The sequence below is a fragment of the Dendrobium catenatum genome, unplaced genomic scaffold, assembly GCF_001605985.2.
Source record: "Dendrobium catenatum unplaced genomic scaffold, ASM160598v2 fragScaff_scaffold_651, whole genome shotgun sequence".
Taxonomy (NCBI): Eukaryota; Viridiplantae; Streptophyta; class Magnoliopsida; order Asparagales; family Orchidaceae; genus Dendrobium; species Dendrobium catenatum.
In genome coordinates this window covers 383,245-395,581 of record NW_021319113.1, presented here as the reverse complement: position 1 = coordinate 395,581, position 12,337 = coordinate 383,245, and positions in this window count along the sequence as shown.

The window sequence follows — 12,337 nt, the reverse complement described above, 5'->3', positions numbered from 1 at the left end:
TCAAACATACAACAATAAGGGGTTGATGCCAACTTGATTTCTCATGAAGTTACTACCCCAAACTCTGTGAACTTAGAGGGAAATACCTCTAAACCGTCTCAAATTATTGAGGAGGATATGCCATTAGCTGATGATGATCTTGAACCAACTTTTACCAAAGTTGTCTATTGGAATCATGAACATAGAGTTAATGTTAAAACCTCTTTTATTCCACCTTGAGAATAGGGTTGGACAAACTTTGCCTGATATTACTCTCCAAAATGATGCTATTGTCAATTCTATTAGTCCTTATATGATTAATTAAAAATTGTTGGAAATGAATGGTAATCATCTAGCTAACACAGTTTCTAATCCTTTGATTTTTAATGAGCAGGAGAATGTGATAGAAGTTAATGTGGCCATTGAATTACCTTATAAAGAAATTGATGGGAATGTCAACCCATTAGAGGAGGGTGAATTAGCTTTGGTTGAGGATAGCCTTCCGCTTAGGGAATGCATTGATAGTCTTACTGTGAGGAGTAAAGGTAATATGGAGGATGCTGGTATGTTTATGGAGGATGAGTGTCCTAGGTTAGTCAAGGGGTCCAACAAAATGATAGTAAGCTTCCTTCAACATCTCATTATAATAATGATGCTTTTACTAACACTAAGGATATGAGAATTACTGATAAATGTTTTTCTAAGGATGATAATGACACTAGTTACATTAAGTTTCATAGTAAGAGAGGAAGGAAGAAACATCATATCATATTGCAATCTCCTAGGACCACTCGCTCGCATACTTTTCATTAATTGTGTTCTTTATGTTTAACTCTATTATTTGTAATGTGAGGGGCATTGGTTGTCCTTCTTCTAAAATTTATGTTAAGATTTTATGTCGTGTTCATAATGTTTATGTTCTTTTTTTTCTTGAGCCTCTTATTTCTTCTACTAGGTTGGTTAGCACCTATCCATTTTTGGGTTTTAATTATACTATTTTGAATGTGGCTAATAAGATCTAGGTTCTTTGGAAGGATCCTGATAAAATTGATGTTATTGGTGACTTTACTCAAGTGATGCATTGTAATGTTGAGGTTTTTGGTTTTCATTGTTGCGTTTCTTTTGTGTATGCTGCTTCTTCCCGCTACTTTAGGAATTTTCTTTAGGATCAAATCATTAATTTTCATAATATTTTCAATTTACTTTGGCTCTTTGGTGGTGATTTTAATACTTTTACTAACCCTTCTGAGAGGATAGAAGGCTCTTCCCCTTCTTATCGGTCTATGGAGGGTTTTAGTAACATAATTCTGGATCATATTTTGATTGATATTGACTTTTCTGGTAAAAACTTCACTTGGAATAGGGGTCGCATATGGCAACATTTGGATCATGTTCTTTTTAATGATTCTTGACTTAATTCTTTTAACTCCATTAATGTTCAACATCTTAGCAGGACTCTTTCTGACCACTCCCCTTTACTTATTAGCCTTAATTTTAGACAATTTAATGCTTCTCCCCAATTCAGATTTCAAAACATGTGGTTACTTCAAGTCTCTTTTTAGATGTTGTTCAGAATAATTGGCAAGCTCCTTTACGTCTAGATAATTCTAATTTTGGTATGAGGATACTTTGGTTTAAGTTGAAAAGGCTTAAGTTGGTTTTAAATTGGTTGAACCATAATGTGTTTAAAAATATCTTTGCCAATATTTTGAAAGTAGAGCACCAAGTTGATATTATTGAGTCTACTTATCAAGTTGATCATTCTGATGCTAATTTCACTTTATTAAGAAATGCTAAAGATGAGCTTTTTAAATTACAAGCTTAACAAGAGGTCTTTTGGAAATAGAAAACTATGGCTAAGTACCTGGTGGAAGGTGATAATAACACTAAATATTTTCATGCATTGGTCAAGAGGAAAAGGGCTAAAATTTGTATTAATAAAATTCAACGGGTAGATGGTTCTTCACTGAGAGTAATGTGGAGATTACTAGTTTAGCTATTCAACACTTTAAAAAATGCCTCAATAAGAATTTTAATCCGGCTCAAATTGTTGATCATTCTTTTATTCCTAACCTTATATCCCAAGAAGAGAATGAGACTCTTTCTAAACCTCCTTCCATCAATGAAGTTAAAGAGGATCTTTTTCGTATGAATAGTGACTCTATGGCTGGGGCTGATGATTTTACCACTCAATTTTTCCAAAAATCTTGGCACATTCTTAATAATGATGTTCTTTTTTGCTATTTTGGATTTCTTTGCTGGTACTTTTATCCCTAAGTTTTTTACTTCTACTTCTATTGTGCTTATTCCCAAAAATAACTATGTCAGCTCTTGAAATGATTTTAGACCTATCAATCTTTATACCTTTTTAACAAATTAATTTCTAAAATTCTCATGAATAATCTTACTTCTATTTTATCTAGAATTATCTCTCCTTCTCAGATGGTATTTGTGAAAAGGAGGGCTATTACGGATAATATTTTGTTGGTTCAAGAATTTTTCTAAGACCTAGATGTCAAGGTGAGAGGGGGTAACTTGATTTTGAAGCTTGATATTGCCAAGGCCTATGATAATATTGATTGGAACTTTATTTATCTTATTCTGAATTTCTTTGGATTTAATTTTATTTTTATTAAGCTTATTAAGAATTGTATTGAAGGTGTTCATTTCTCTATTATTGTTAATGTTTCTAGTAATGGTTATTTTAAATCATCTCATGGTTTAAGACAAGGTGTTCCTATTTCTTCTGACCTTTTTATTATTGCTACTGAATTTTTATCTAGGGGCCATACCTATCTTTTTTAGAAGACTCCTAATCTTTACATTGAAACTTTGGGTGGTTTTCCCATTTCTCATTTATGTTAAGTGGATGAATTTATTATTTTTACTAATGCTTTTGTTAAAAGGATTCATAAACTTATGGATTTTTTCTATCAATTTGAAATGGTTAGTGGCTTATCTCTTAACAAAAATAAAAGCTATTTTATCTCTACCAAGAGGATTCCTAATGATCATATTATATCTATTAAATATTTAACTAGTTTTATGCACGGTTAATTACCCATTAAGTATCTTGGTGTCACTCTTTTTAAAGGTAGAAAGAAAACCTTTTTTTCTTATTTCCTCTATTCAAAATAAACTTTTATCTTGGGATTATAATTATCTTAGCTTTGGTGGTAGAGTTACTCTTATTAAAAGTTTTATCTACTCTTTGCCAGTTTATAGTTTTCAAACTATTCTTCTAAGTCAAGCGATTTGCAATAGAGTGCATAAGCTTATCAATAAATTTGTTTAGAAAGGTACTTCTACTAACTCCAAAATTGCTTGGGCTGCTTGGGATAAATGCTGTGGTATTCTAGCTGAAGGGGGTTTAGGTTGTAAGAATATGAATGATTTGACTTTGGCTTTCTCCTTTAAACTATGATATAATTTTCATGCGAAAGTGAGCCTTTGGGATAATTTTATGTATGTCGAGTACTGTGTTGGTAAGCACCCTACTACTTATTAGTTTAATCAAGGTGATTTTAGAGTGTGGCAAAGGGTTTGCAAGGTTAAATGGGATGTTGAGCCCTTCATTTCTTGGGGGCTTGGTGAAGGTTATATTTTGTTTTTGGCAAGATCATTGGTTGGTTAAAAAATCTATTGATTCCATTATGAATTCGTCCTCCATTATAGCTATTAAGGTTGATTCTTTCTTTACTGATAATTGTTGGGACTATGAGAAACTTGCTAATATTATTCCTGGTTTCATTATTTATCAAATTATGAACCTGCCTATCAATACTGCTTCTAAGGATATTTTCTTATGTGATTTGTCTAAAGATGATGGTTTTCACTTAAAGAATGCTTAAAATACTTTTAGATTTAGGAGGAATATAAATAATATTTTCTCTTTGATTTGGCTTAAGAGTATTCCTACTACTGTGGCCTTTTTTTCTGGAGAATTCTACATAACTTTATTCCTACAGATGATAATCTCATCAAAAAAGGTTATATTTTGCATTCTAAGTGTCAATGTTGTTAACATATTGAGAATATGCATCATATTTTTATTTCAGGCTATGTTGCTGCTAAAACTTGGGTTTATTTTAATGATTTGTTTCAGTTGAACTATTTTAATGCTCATTTATCCCTTACGTCTATAATTAATACTTGGTTCATTAATTCTAAAGGGCACATCAGAAATGTTATTCCTTCTCTTATATTATGGTACTTTTGGTTGGAAAGGAATAATTCTATTTTTAAGTGTTTGGATGAATCATCATAAGGTTATCAAGAAGGTGAAGAATAAGGTTTTATCTCTTGTTTGTATTAAACTGCTCTCCTTAAAGAATTTTACAAACTATTATTTTTTTGGGACTACTTTAGGCCTTAGTTTGGAGGGTGATCCTATTGCTAAAGAGGCAAATATTATTTATTGGACGAAACCCCCCATAATTTCTTTAAAAGCTCAACATGGGTGGTGCTAATAGTGATTCTTCTATGGGCTGTGGTGGAGCTATCAGAGACAGTAATGGTAGTCTTATTCTGGCTTTTGCTGGAATTTAAGTTGTTTCCCTCTGTGGTGTAGTTGGGTTTGTTGTGGATTTATTATTGTATAGCTAGTTTTAAATATTATTGATCTTCTCTGGCTCCCTCTACTTATTTGCTAGTGGTGTCTTGTGTTGCTGGGAACTTATATTTCAGTTCTTGGCTTAACAACTAGGTTGTTTCTTTGGTTGTTCCCAGGTTGGTTTGGTGTTTGCTCTTTTTTTTTTCTTCTCATTGGTGTGTGGTGTCCTCTTTATATAAGGTTTTCTTCTTGGTTTCCTGCATTGGTGGTTTTATGTGTTGGTATGGGTCGTATGCCAAGTAGTGTTTGATATCTCTTTGGAGGCTTCTATGGTTCACTATGAATGTCTCCCTTTTCTTTTAATTTTGTGTTCTTTTGTTATTGAACTACTACTGGCATTTCTCTATGGCTTTCACTTTAGCTAATATCTTTGTGGATCTGGACTTGAGCTGTGATTGCAACAGTTATGTAGCTGTTGGTTTTCCCCAATGTTGCTCTCCTATCTTTAGGTTGCTATTTAGGCTGGTTGTGGGTATCTATGGGAGTTTAGTTGGGCTTTAGGGCTATCTTGGTTCTGTGTTGAGGTTGGAAGCTGATGGTTTACTTTTGTTTGTTTCATTTGGTCTTTGGAGCTTTGTTTTGTATCTGGATTACCTGTTCGGGCTAGTTGTTAGTGTTAGCCTGGAGGCTTTGTGCTGCTCTTTTATGGGTTGTTCTTTGGCTGTCAGTTGGGGTTGGTTTTCCCTGGGTCTTCTTTAGCTATTATCCATCTATTTCTTGGGGGGTTATGATCCCTTATTTATTTTTGCTTTTCGGTGGGTGGTATTCGGTTGTTATCTTATCCATTTTGGAAACTTTCTTGGACTTGCGTGACTTGATTGATGTTCTTTAGTTGCCTAATTCTTTGGATGGTTGTTTTAAGTATTTAACCTTGCTGCCTATGGGCCTGGTAGGACCAATACTAGATTGGTTGTATTGTTTCTGTGTTGGTCTTAATTTCTTTGAGTTCTACTGGCATTTTTTAAGTTGTGTTATTATTTTTTACTGTACTTCTTCTCCTACAATTCCTTTTTATGGCCTAGGTTGGCTTGATTTTCCTGGTGGTTGTGGGCATTATGTTTCTCTAACTGGTTATTTTGGTGACTGTTACGGTTAGGCCAGTTGAAAGTGGTCTCTTACTCCTTGGGTAGTTTGGTTTTTTATTATGGATCGTGGTGCTGACCTTCTTACTGTGATTCTATTTTGGTTTTATTGTGATCATTGGTTTGAGCATTATGCTTATGAAATTCAATGTTTGGTTAATCTTTGCTTTAATCCTTATATATATATATATATATTACTGTTATGTCCTTTTTGCCTATCAGAATTTTTGTAGGAATTTTTTAGTGCAGTGCTTGATGGATTGGTTCTGAGGATGGTTGTGTGTAGCCTTTTGTTATTTTTTGATCTGCTCCTTTTTTTGGTGCTCATGCTTAAGCACCGTAGATTATACCTAGGTAATTTTGTATTGTTTTGTAGTGGGGAACTCGAGCTTCTTAGGACTTTTCTTTCTTTTTTTTCTTGTAGCTCTTTTGAGCAGTAGAGAGCTTGAGGTCCCCTTAAGGACTGTGTAACCTTTTAGTTTAATCAATGCGTAGGCCTTCTATGGGTTTCCCTTAAAAATAAATCTTAAATTTATAAGTTATACATTTATACATTGACATTTGAATTGAAGAAAAATAATTAATTTAAAGAATTAATATGAGTATCTTAAAATTGAAAATCATAAGCAACTTGAATTCAGAATTAGCAATATTTTTAAATCCTTATACTAAACTCATTAAGATTGTAAGAAAATTTTAAGCAAATCAGATATTCAAAATTATAAACTTTGTACTCCACAAAAATAAATGTAAAAATGAATTAAAAAAAGCAAAGAAAAGAAGAAAAAGAAGTGAGTACAATCAAAATTTGGCTTCAAATAAAAGCTTAAAGTCGGTTATAATCTTATACTTAAATTCATAAACGATAAGATTGGAAAACTAGTACAAATTCTGATGAACTTATGAAATTTCAAATTTAACTACAAATACATCTAATCCTTAACCTGCATTATTCAATTTAGAATTCAAAAGACCATGACAATATTTGTAACAAATGAATTTAAATTAAGTAATAATAAGGATGATTGTTTAGGATAATTGCTAGTATTTTTTAAACTAGAATTATAACATTATTCATTTTCACTACTCTGAGACTATGATATATTATCCTATATTATAATAATTTTAAATTTTAAATTTTTATTTATGTATTTTTATTAATTAGAATTATAGATTTTTTAATTTGTTTAGGAAAAGCAATAGTTTAAACTGGGGAGAATTTGATAAATTTAAATTATATATTATTTGTGTGTTTTGTTTCTAGTGAAAAATTTATTATTTTAGTCATTTTTGTGTAGGAAACTAAAAAAATAACATAAAATTTTGAGTTGTAAGAATTCAAACATGGTGGTGTCGAGTTCTCTATTTGTAAGCACTACAGTGACAAAATAAAATACCATGGCAACATTATTAATGTTACGGCATCAAAAAGTTTGCTTGGTATTATTGGATTTTCTATTTTTAAATGATGCAGAGTCACAATTTCTCGCACCTTGGTGCCATTTTTGCACTTGAGCACCACAGGACTCAAATTTCCACAGCACTGCAATGTTACAATTATGTAAATTCAATGCTTTGTAGATTACTTCTTTATTTCCCTCTTAGAGTAAAATCTAAGGTAGGCTACGAAAGTACAAGATACAATCATTTTTAGTATTTAGCTTGTGCTTCTTGAAGGAACTTTGTAAGTTAAAAGGAGGAGTGCAAAGGATATACTTAATCCTTCCTGGTGATATCACTCTATTATATTTTTCATTCTTTCAAGAGTTTAATGAAATTGAGTTTGCTTATTATTCATCCTATATATGGCTAATTCTTTTATTTTGAATTGTTGATAAAAATATATATGTTAAGTACTAATGAAGAATTTTGTTCTATCAATTTTAAAAGATGTTTTTAATACTATCTCGCTCTTTATTTAATACACATAGTGGCACTATATGTAGTTAAAATTAGTGTGATGTATAGCTTCACCAGAGAAATGCAAACAACCATGCATATTGATATAGGATATTTGCATGCCTAGACATAGGATGTAAAATGTTCTAGACTCTTAAAGAGATATCATAATTATAAGAGGTTGACATATATTCTTTTCAACCCTATAAGCTCGACAAAGATCTAGAGATTCATATGCTCCAAATCATATTATTTTAAAGAGTCTCATTAGAAAAGATATGCAATTTATACTCATCAATTCAAAATACTTTAATTAAATATTATATCAAATATTTTACTACATTATTCAGTGATAGAATCTCCAAAAATATTATTTTTATTTAATAGGATAATGATTGAAAATAAAGTAAACAGTAGTAATTTATTACAAACATATTTTCTCATGGATTTAACACTCTACTCTGTCACTTTATTACTTGATTTAGCACATATACTTATGTATATTAAGTGGGGGTTTGTTATTATCTATATCCAAGAAAATCTAAATATTATTTAATGGTCATAGAGATGGAGATTTTTCTACAATTTAAAGTTCATTCCACAGCTCCCATAACCTATATAATATATTAAATATCTAGTACAACACTCAATATTTAGTTTACTATATAATGCATGTAAAATTTGCATATAAATTAAAATTAGTGAAATTTATATGAAAATACAATGTGCTATTTTCACGTACATATGACTACTGTAGATAAATTATAACCAATATGTATGTCATACACTCATATGAAGAGAATTTTAAAATTATTTATATAATTATCCTACTTAACTTAATTTCTCAAATTAGGAAATTTCCCAAAAAATATAAAAATACGTGGTGAAAATTAAATATATTTCTTTCCATATATGCATAATAATTAAAACTATAACATACTAAAAGTTAAATTATGAAAGTTTGCTAAAAATGGAGATATCACAACTTTTTCAAATTTTGACCAAAATAAAATTCCTAAAATGAAAAATACACAAAATTATTGAAATCAAAGGTAGGGCAATGGTAATTTACTCTGAGATAAGCAAATTTCTAATTTGAACTAAATAGAAAAATAACTCTATGACCTCCAAACCCTAGGTTTCTCTTTTCTATCTCCTTTTTTTTTCATCTCAAATTACCTATTATATTCTCTCTTAAGTGAAATTTGACCCCAAATTATATTTTGGTTGACCCAATTTGACCCCTAGTTGACCAGGGGTCAAAATGACCAAAATAGCCCTTAAGGGTTTGAATCCCTATTTCAAATCAAATGACCTCCAAATTGCTTAGAACTACTTACAGCAATTTTTAAACATCAAACCAAATCTGTTGAGCCCAAACCTAGACCTTGAGTCAACCTGGTTGATCAAATCAACCTAGTTTGACCAAATCAATCCTTAAGCGTTTCTACTTTGAATCAAATCCCCAAATAAAAATCCAAACCCTCAATTTCTCAAACCTATTCCAAAGAATCTGCCAAACATGTTCAAATTTCTTTGAGGTTAACTCCCCTCTGATTTGACTTAGTAAACCTAGTTCTTTAATCTAATCAAACTATTTATTCAAGCTAGTATCCAATCCATTTCAATCCATCTTTATGTCATTAAGCCTTAAGTCTACTTCAAATTATGGCTCAAACATTTCCAAGTCTACTTTAGGTTGAACTCTAGTTGGCTTGACCAAGTCAACTCAACTAGGCTTGGTCAAACCATGTCAAACCTCCTTCTAAATATTCAAAACCCAAGCATTAACTATCAAACCCACTACAACCTCTTCCAAACCATCTTTTCAAATTTTTTTTCATGCCACATCATCCCATTGACTAGTTTGACTAGTCAAATAGTCAAATTAAGGGATTTGTAGGGTTAAACTTGGTCAAAACCCATCTCAAGCTTAATCCTATCTTATCCAAACTTATCCATGCATTTTTGTAGCTGAATGGGACACTTGGAAAAACCATAAACTTCCCTATCTCTCTAATAAAGACTAGGCTATCATTAGGAGGTAGGCATCATGATTAATTCAACTTAAAGCCTTGGCCTCATTTACTCTCTTCCAAATTCTTGAATCCCAACAAAATATATCCCACTCCAGCTCTCCCCTAACTTCTCTATCTATAAATAAAGCCCTCTAGCCATTGAAATGGTTGTTGAAAATCTTGAGAGCCCAAATTGAGAAGAGAGAGAGAGAGAGAGAGAGAGAGAGAGAGAGAGAAAGAGAGAGAAAGGATAATTATTATAGTAGAATTTGATCCAGCCATCAAAGGCTCTTGGACCCTTGAAGGGAGATGTAGAGGATTGTAATATCTCTCCAATAAGACCAAGTTCATCCAAATCTATCCAAATAATTGTAAGATATCTTAAGTTTTATCTAAAACTTTAATTTGAAACTGCAGCAAATCTATAACAATGAAGCCTCCAAAATTCAGGTGTTGGAAGATTAGGTTTTCATAAAGCTGTGTTTAAAATTTCATCTAAATTTAAGGAGTGTTTTTCAAGTTATGACAATTTGAAAATTTAGTTCAAAATAAAATAAAAGGCTTTAGTACGAGTAGGGCCGTCCGATCGCAATACATGCGCGATCAGACGATCCAAGAATCATCGGACATACATTACATCTGATGATCATGCTAAAGGATCCAGCGCATTTAACGCATCCCAAGACACATGGCGTCCTCTGATACAGTGCCACCATTTTTGAATTAAAAAAAATTGGTTTCAAAATTAATTTATATAGCCAAAACTTACAAAATTTATAGAAAATCTATTTCTTCACCAAATTTCATGTTCTTGGGCTTGTTGGAAAGTTCTTGAGCCCTACTAATTATTAAAAGTAAAATTCAAATGGATTATGAATTATTTTAGTCTCATAATCATGTGATCAATTTGAGCCCAACTTTTGGTGAAATGTTTTTGGACATCTTAGGCATCAAATGTAATTTTTTTAGGACCAGATTTTTAAATGATTTCTATGATGTGAATTTTAAAAGTAATAGGTCTATTTTATACTCAAAATTTTAAAAATTCATAACTCTTCAAATTCTTAGAGTTATGTTGCATAATTGTTATGGTGTGCTTGCATATGTCTCAGGGTTAGATGAAAAATAATTTAGGAAAGGGTCTAGGCAACTTAGAAATATCCTAGAAAATTATACACACACCCAATAGGGTGAAATTTTAGAACATTAAACTTAGTGATATTATGTATCTTAGGTTCGAATTTCATTGGATTTTTGGAGTAATTAGGTTAGAAAATTAAACAAATTAAATTTCAGCCTTTTTAAGAGTCCAACAAATTTAAACATTTGTAATAAATTCAAATTAAGTCTAAATATTATAAATAATATCACAAATTGACCATAACTTAATCCTCCATCTTGGAAAATTAAAATCCCCATCACATAAATTTTAATTTAACTTGAATTTAGGTTTTAGTGACAATAAACAATTAATTAAATAAAATAATTAAAAAATATAAAAGATCCCAAATCAATTATAAACTCTTTAAAACACTCCTATGGGTCATCATTGATCTTTAAAAGAGATTCTATGCTATTTAGAATAAATTTGGATCAAAACATTCAAAACCTGCATAATTAAGAAATTAAAAAAAAATCATTAATCAACCAAACTTTGAAAACTCACAATTAATTCAAATTAAATTCAAAAATTTCAAAAAATACATCAAATTAAGAATAATTAAATATTAAATTAATTAAAATTAAAATCACTTTAATTTGACTTCAATATTGAGGATAATTTAATTTTTAGTAAAAAATCACTATTTAATTATTTTAATTAATTAAAAATAATTAGATTTTCATAAAATTTCCAAACACTTGGGAATCCATTCTTAAGTCATTCTTGACCTTAGGAAGTTTGGAGATCATTTGGAGTTAAATCACAAAAACATCCTTAATTAAACAATTTTAAAAATTTAAATATTGAAAACTCATAACTAATTCTAAAAAAATCAAAGTAAAGCAAACTCAATGTCATTCAACTCATATAAAAATCTAGTATTTATTAAAAAATATCAAAACTTCAAAAATAAGTTAAAGTCAAAAAGTCAAATTTTGACCCTTTCAATTATACATTAAATAATTCAGATAATTCCAAAAAATTAAATAATTGAATCCAGAAAATAATAATTTAACTTTAACATTAGAAACAAAGCAATATTAATTAAAATTCATTAAATTCCAAACCTTAATAAAATCAAATCACTTAATCATACTGGTTATCACTAGGTAACTCCGACTTAAATCATCCTTCAACAAAACTAAAAATTAGACAGCTTAAACCAATTACCCGATATAGGAAATATCCAAATCACACAACCTATTATAGACACTTAGATGGTTTACTAGTGCACCACTTCTAAATTTAGGCTAGGACGATATTTACTTTTATGCTATGTGCCAGGTTTTTCGAGTTTTCAGTGCGTCCTAGTTGTTAGAATTAGATGATTGTTGTGATTGTTTATTTAATTCCTATACGATATGATATGATTACAAATGTGGCTGATTTAATTATTTAAATTCAATATATAACTGCTTGGAATGATTCAATATTAACTGTTTAAAATAACCCTGCAGGTGTTAAGTCTAGGATTTAATTTTTATCAAATGTAATTCAAAATTTTTGAGTTGTAATTCAAAGTGACATTTGAAAAGCAATACAAAACTATTTAACTTAGATTTCAAAGAGGAAAGAACATCCCTTA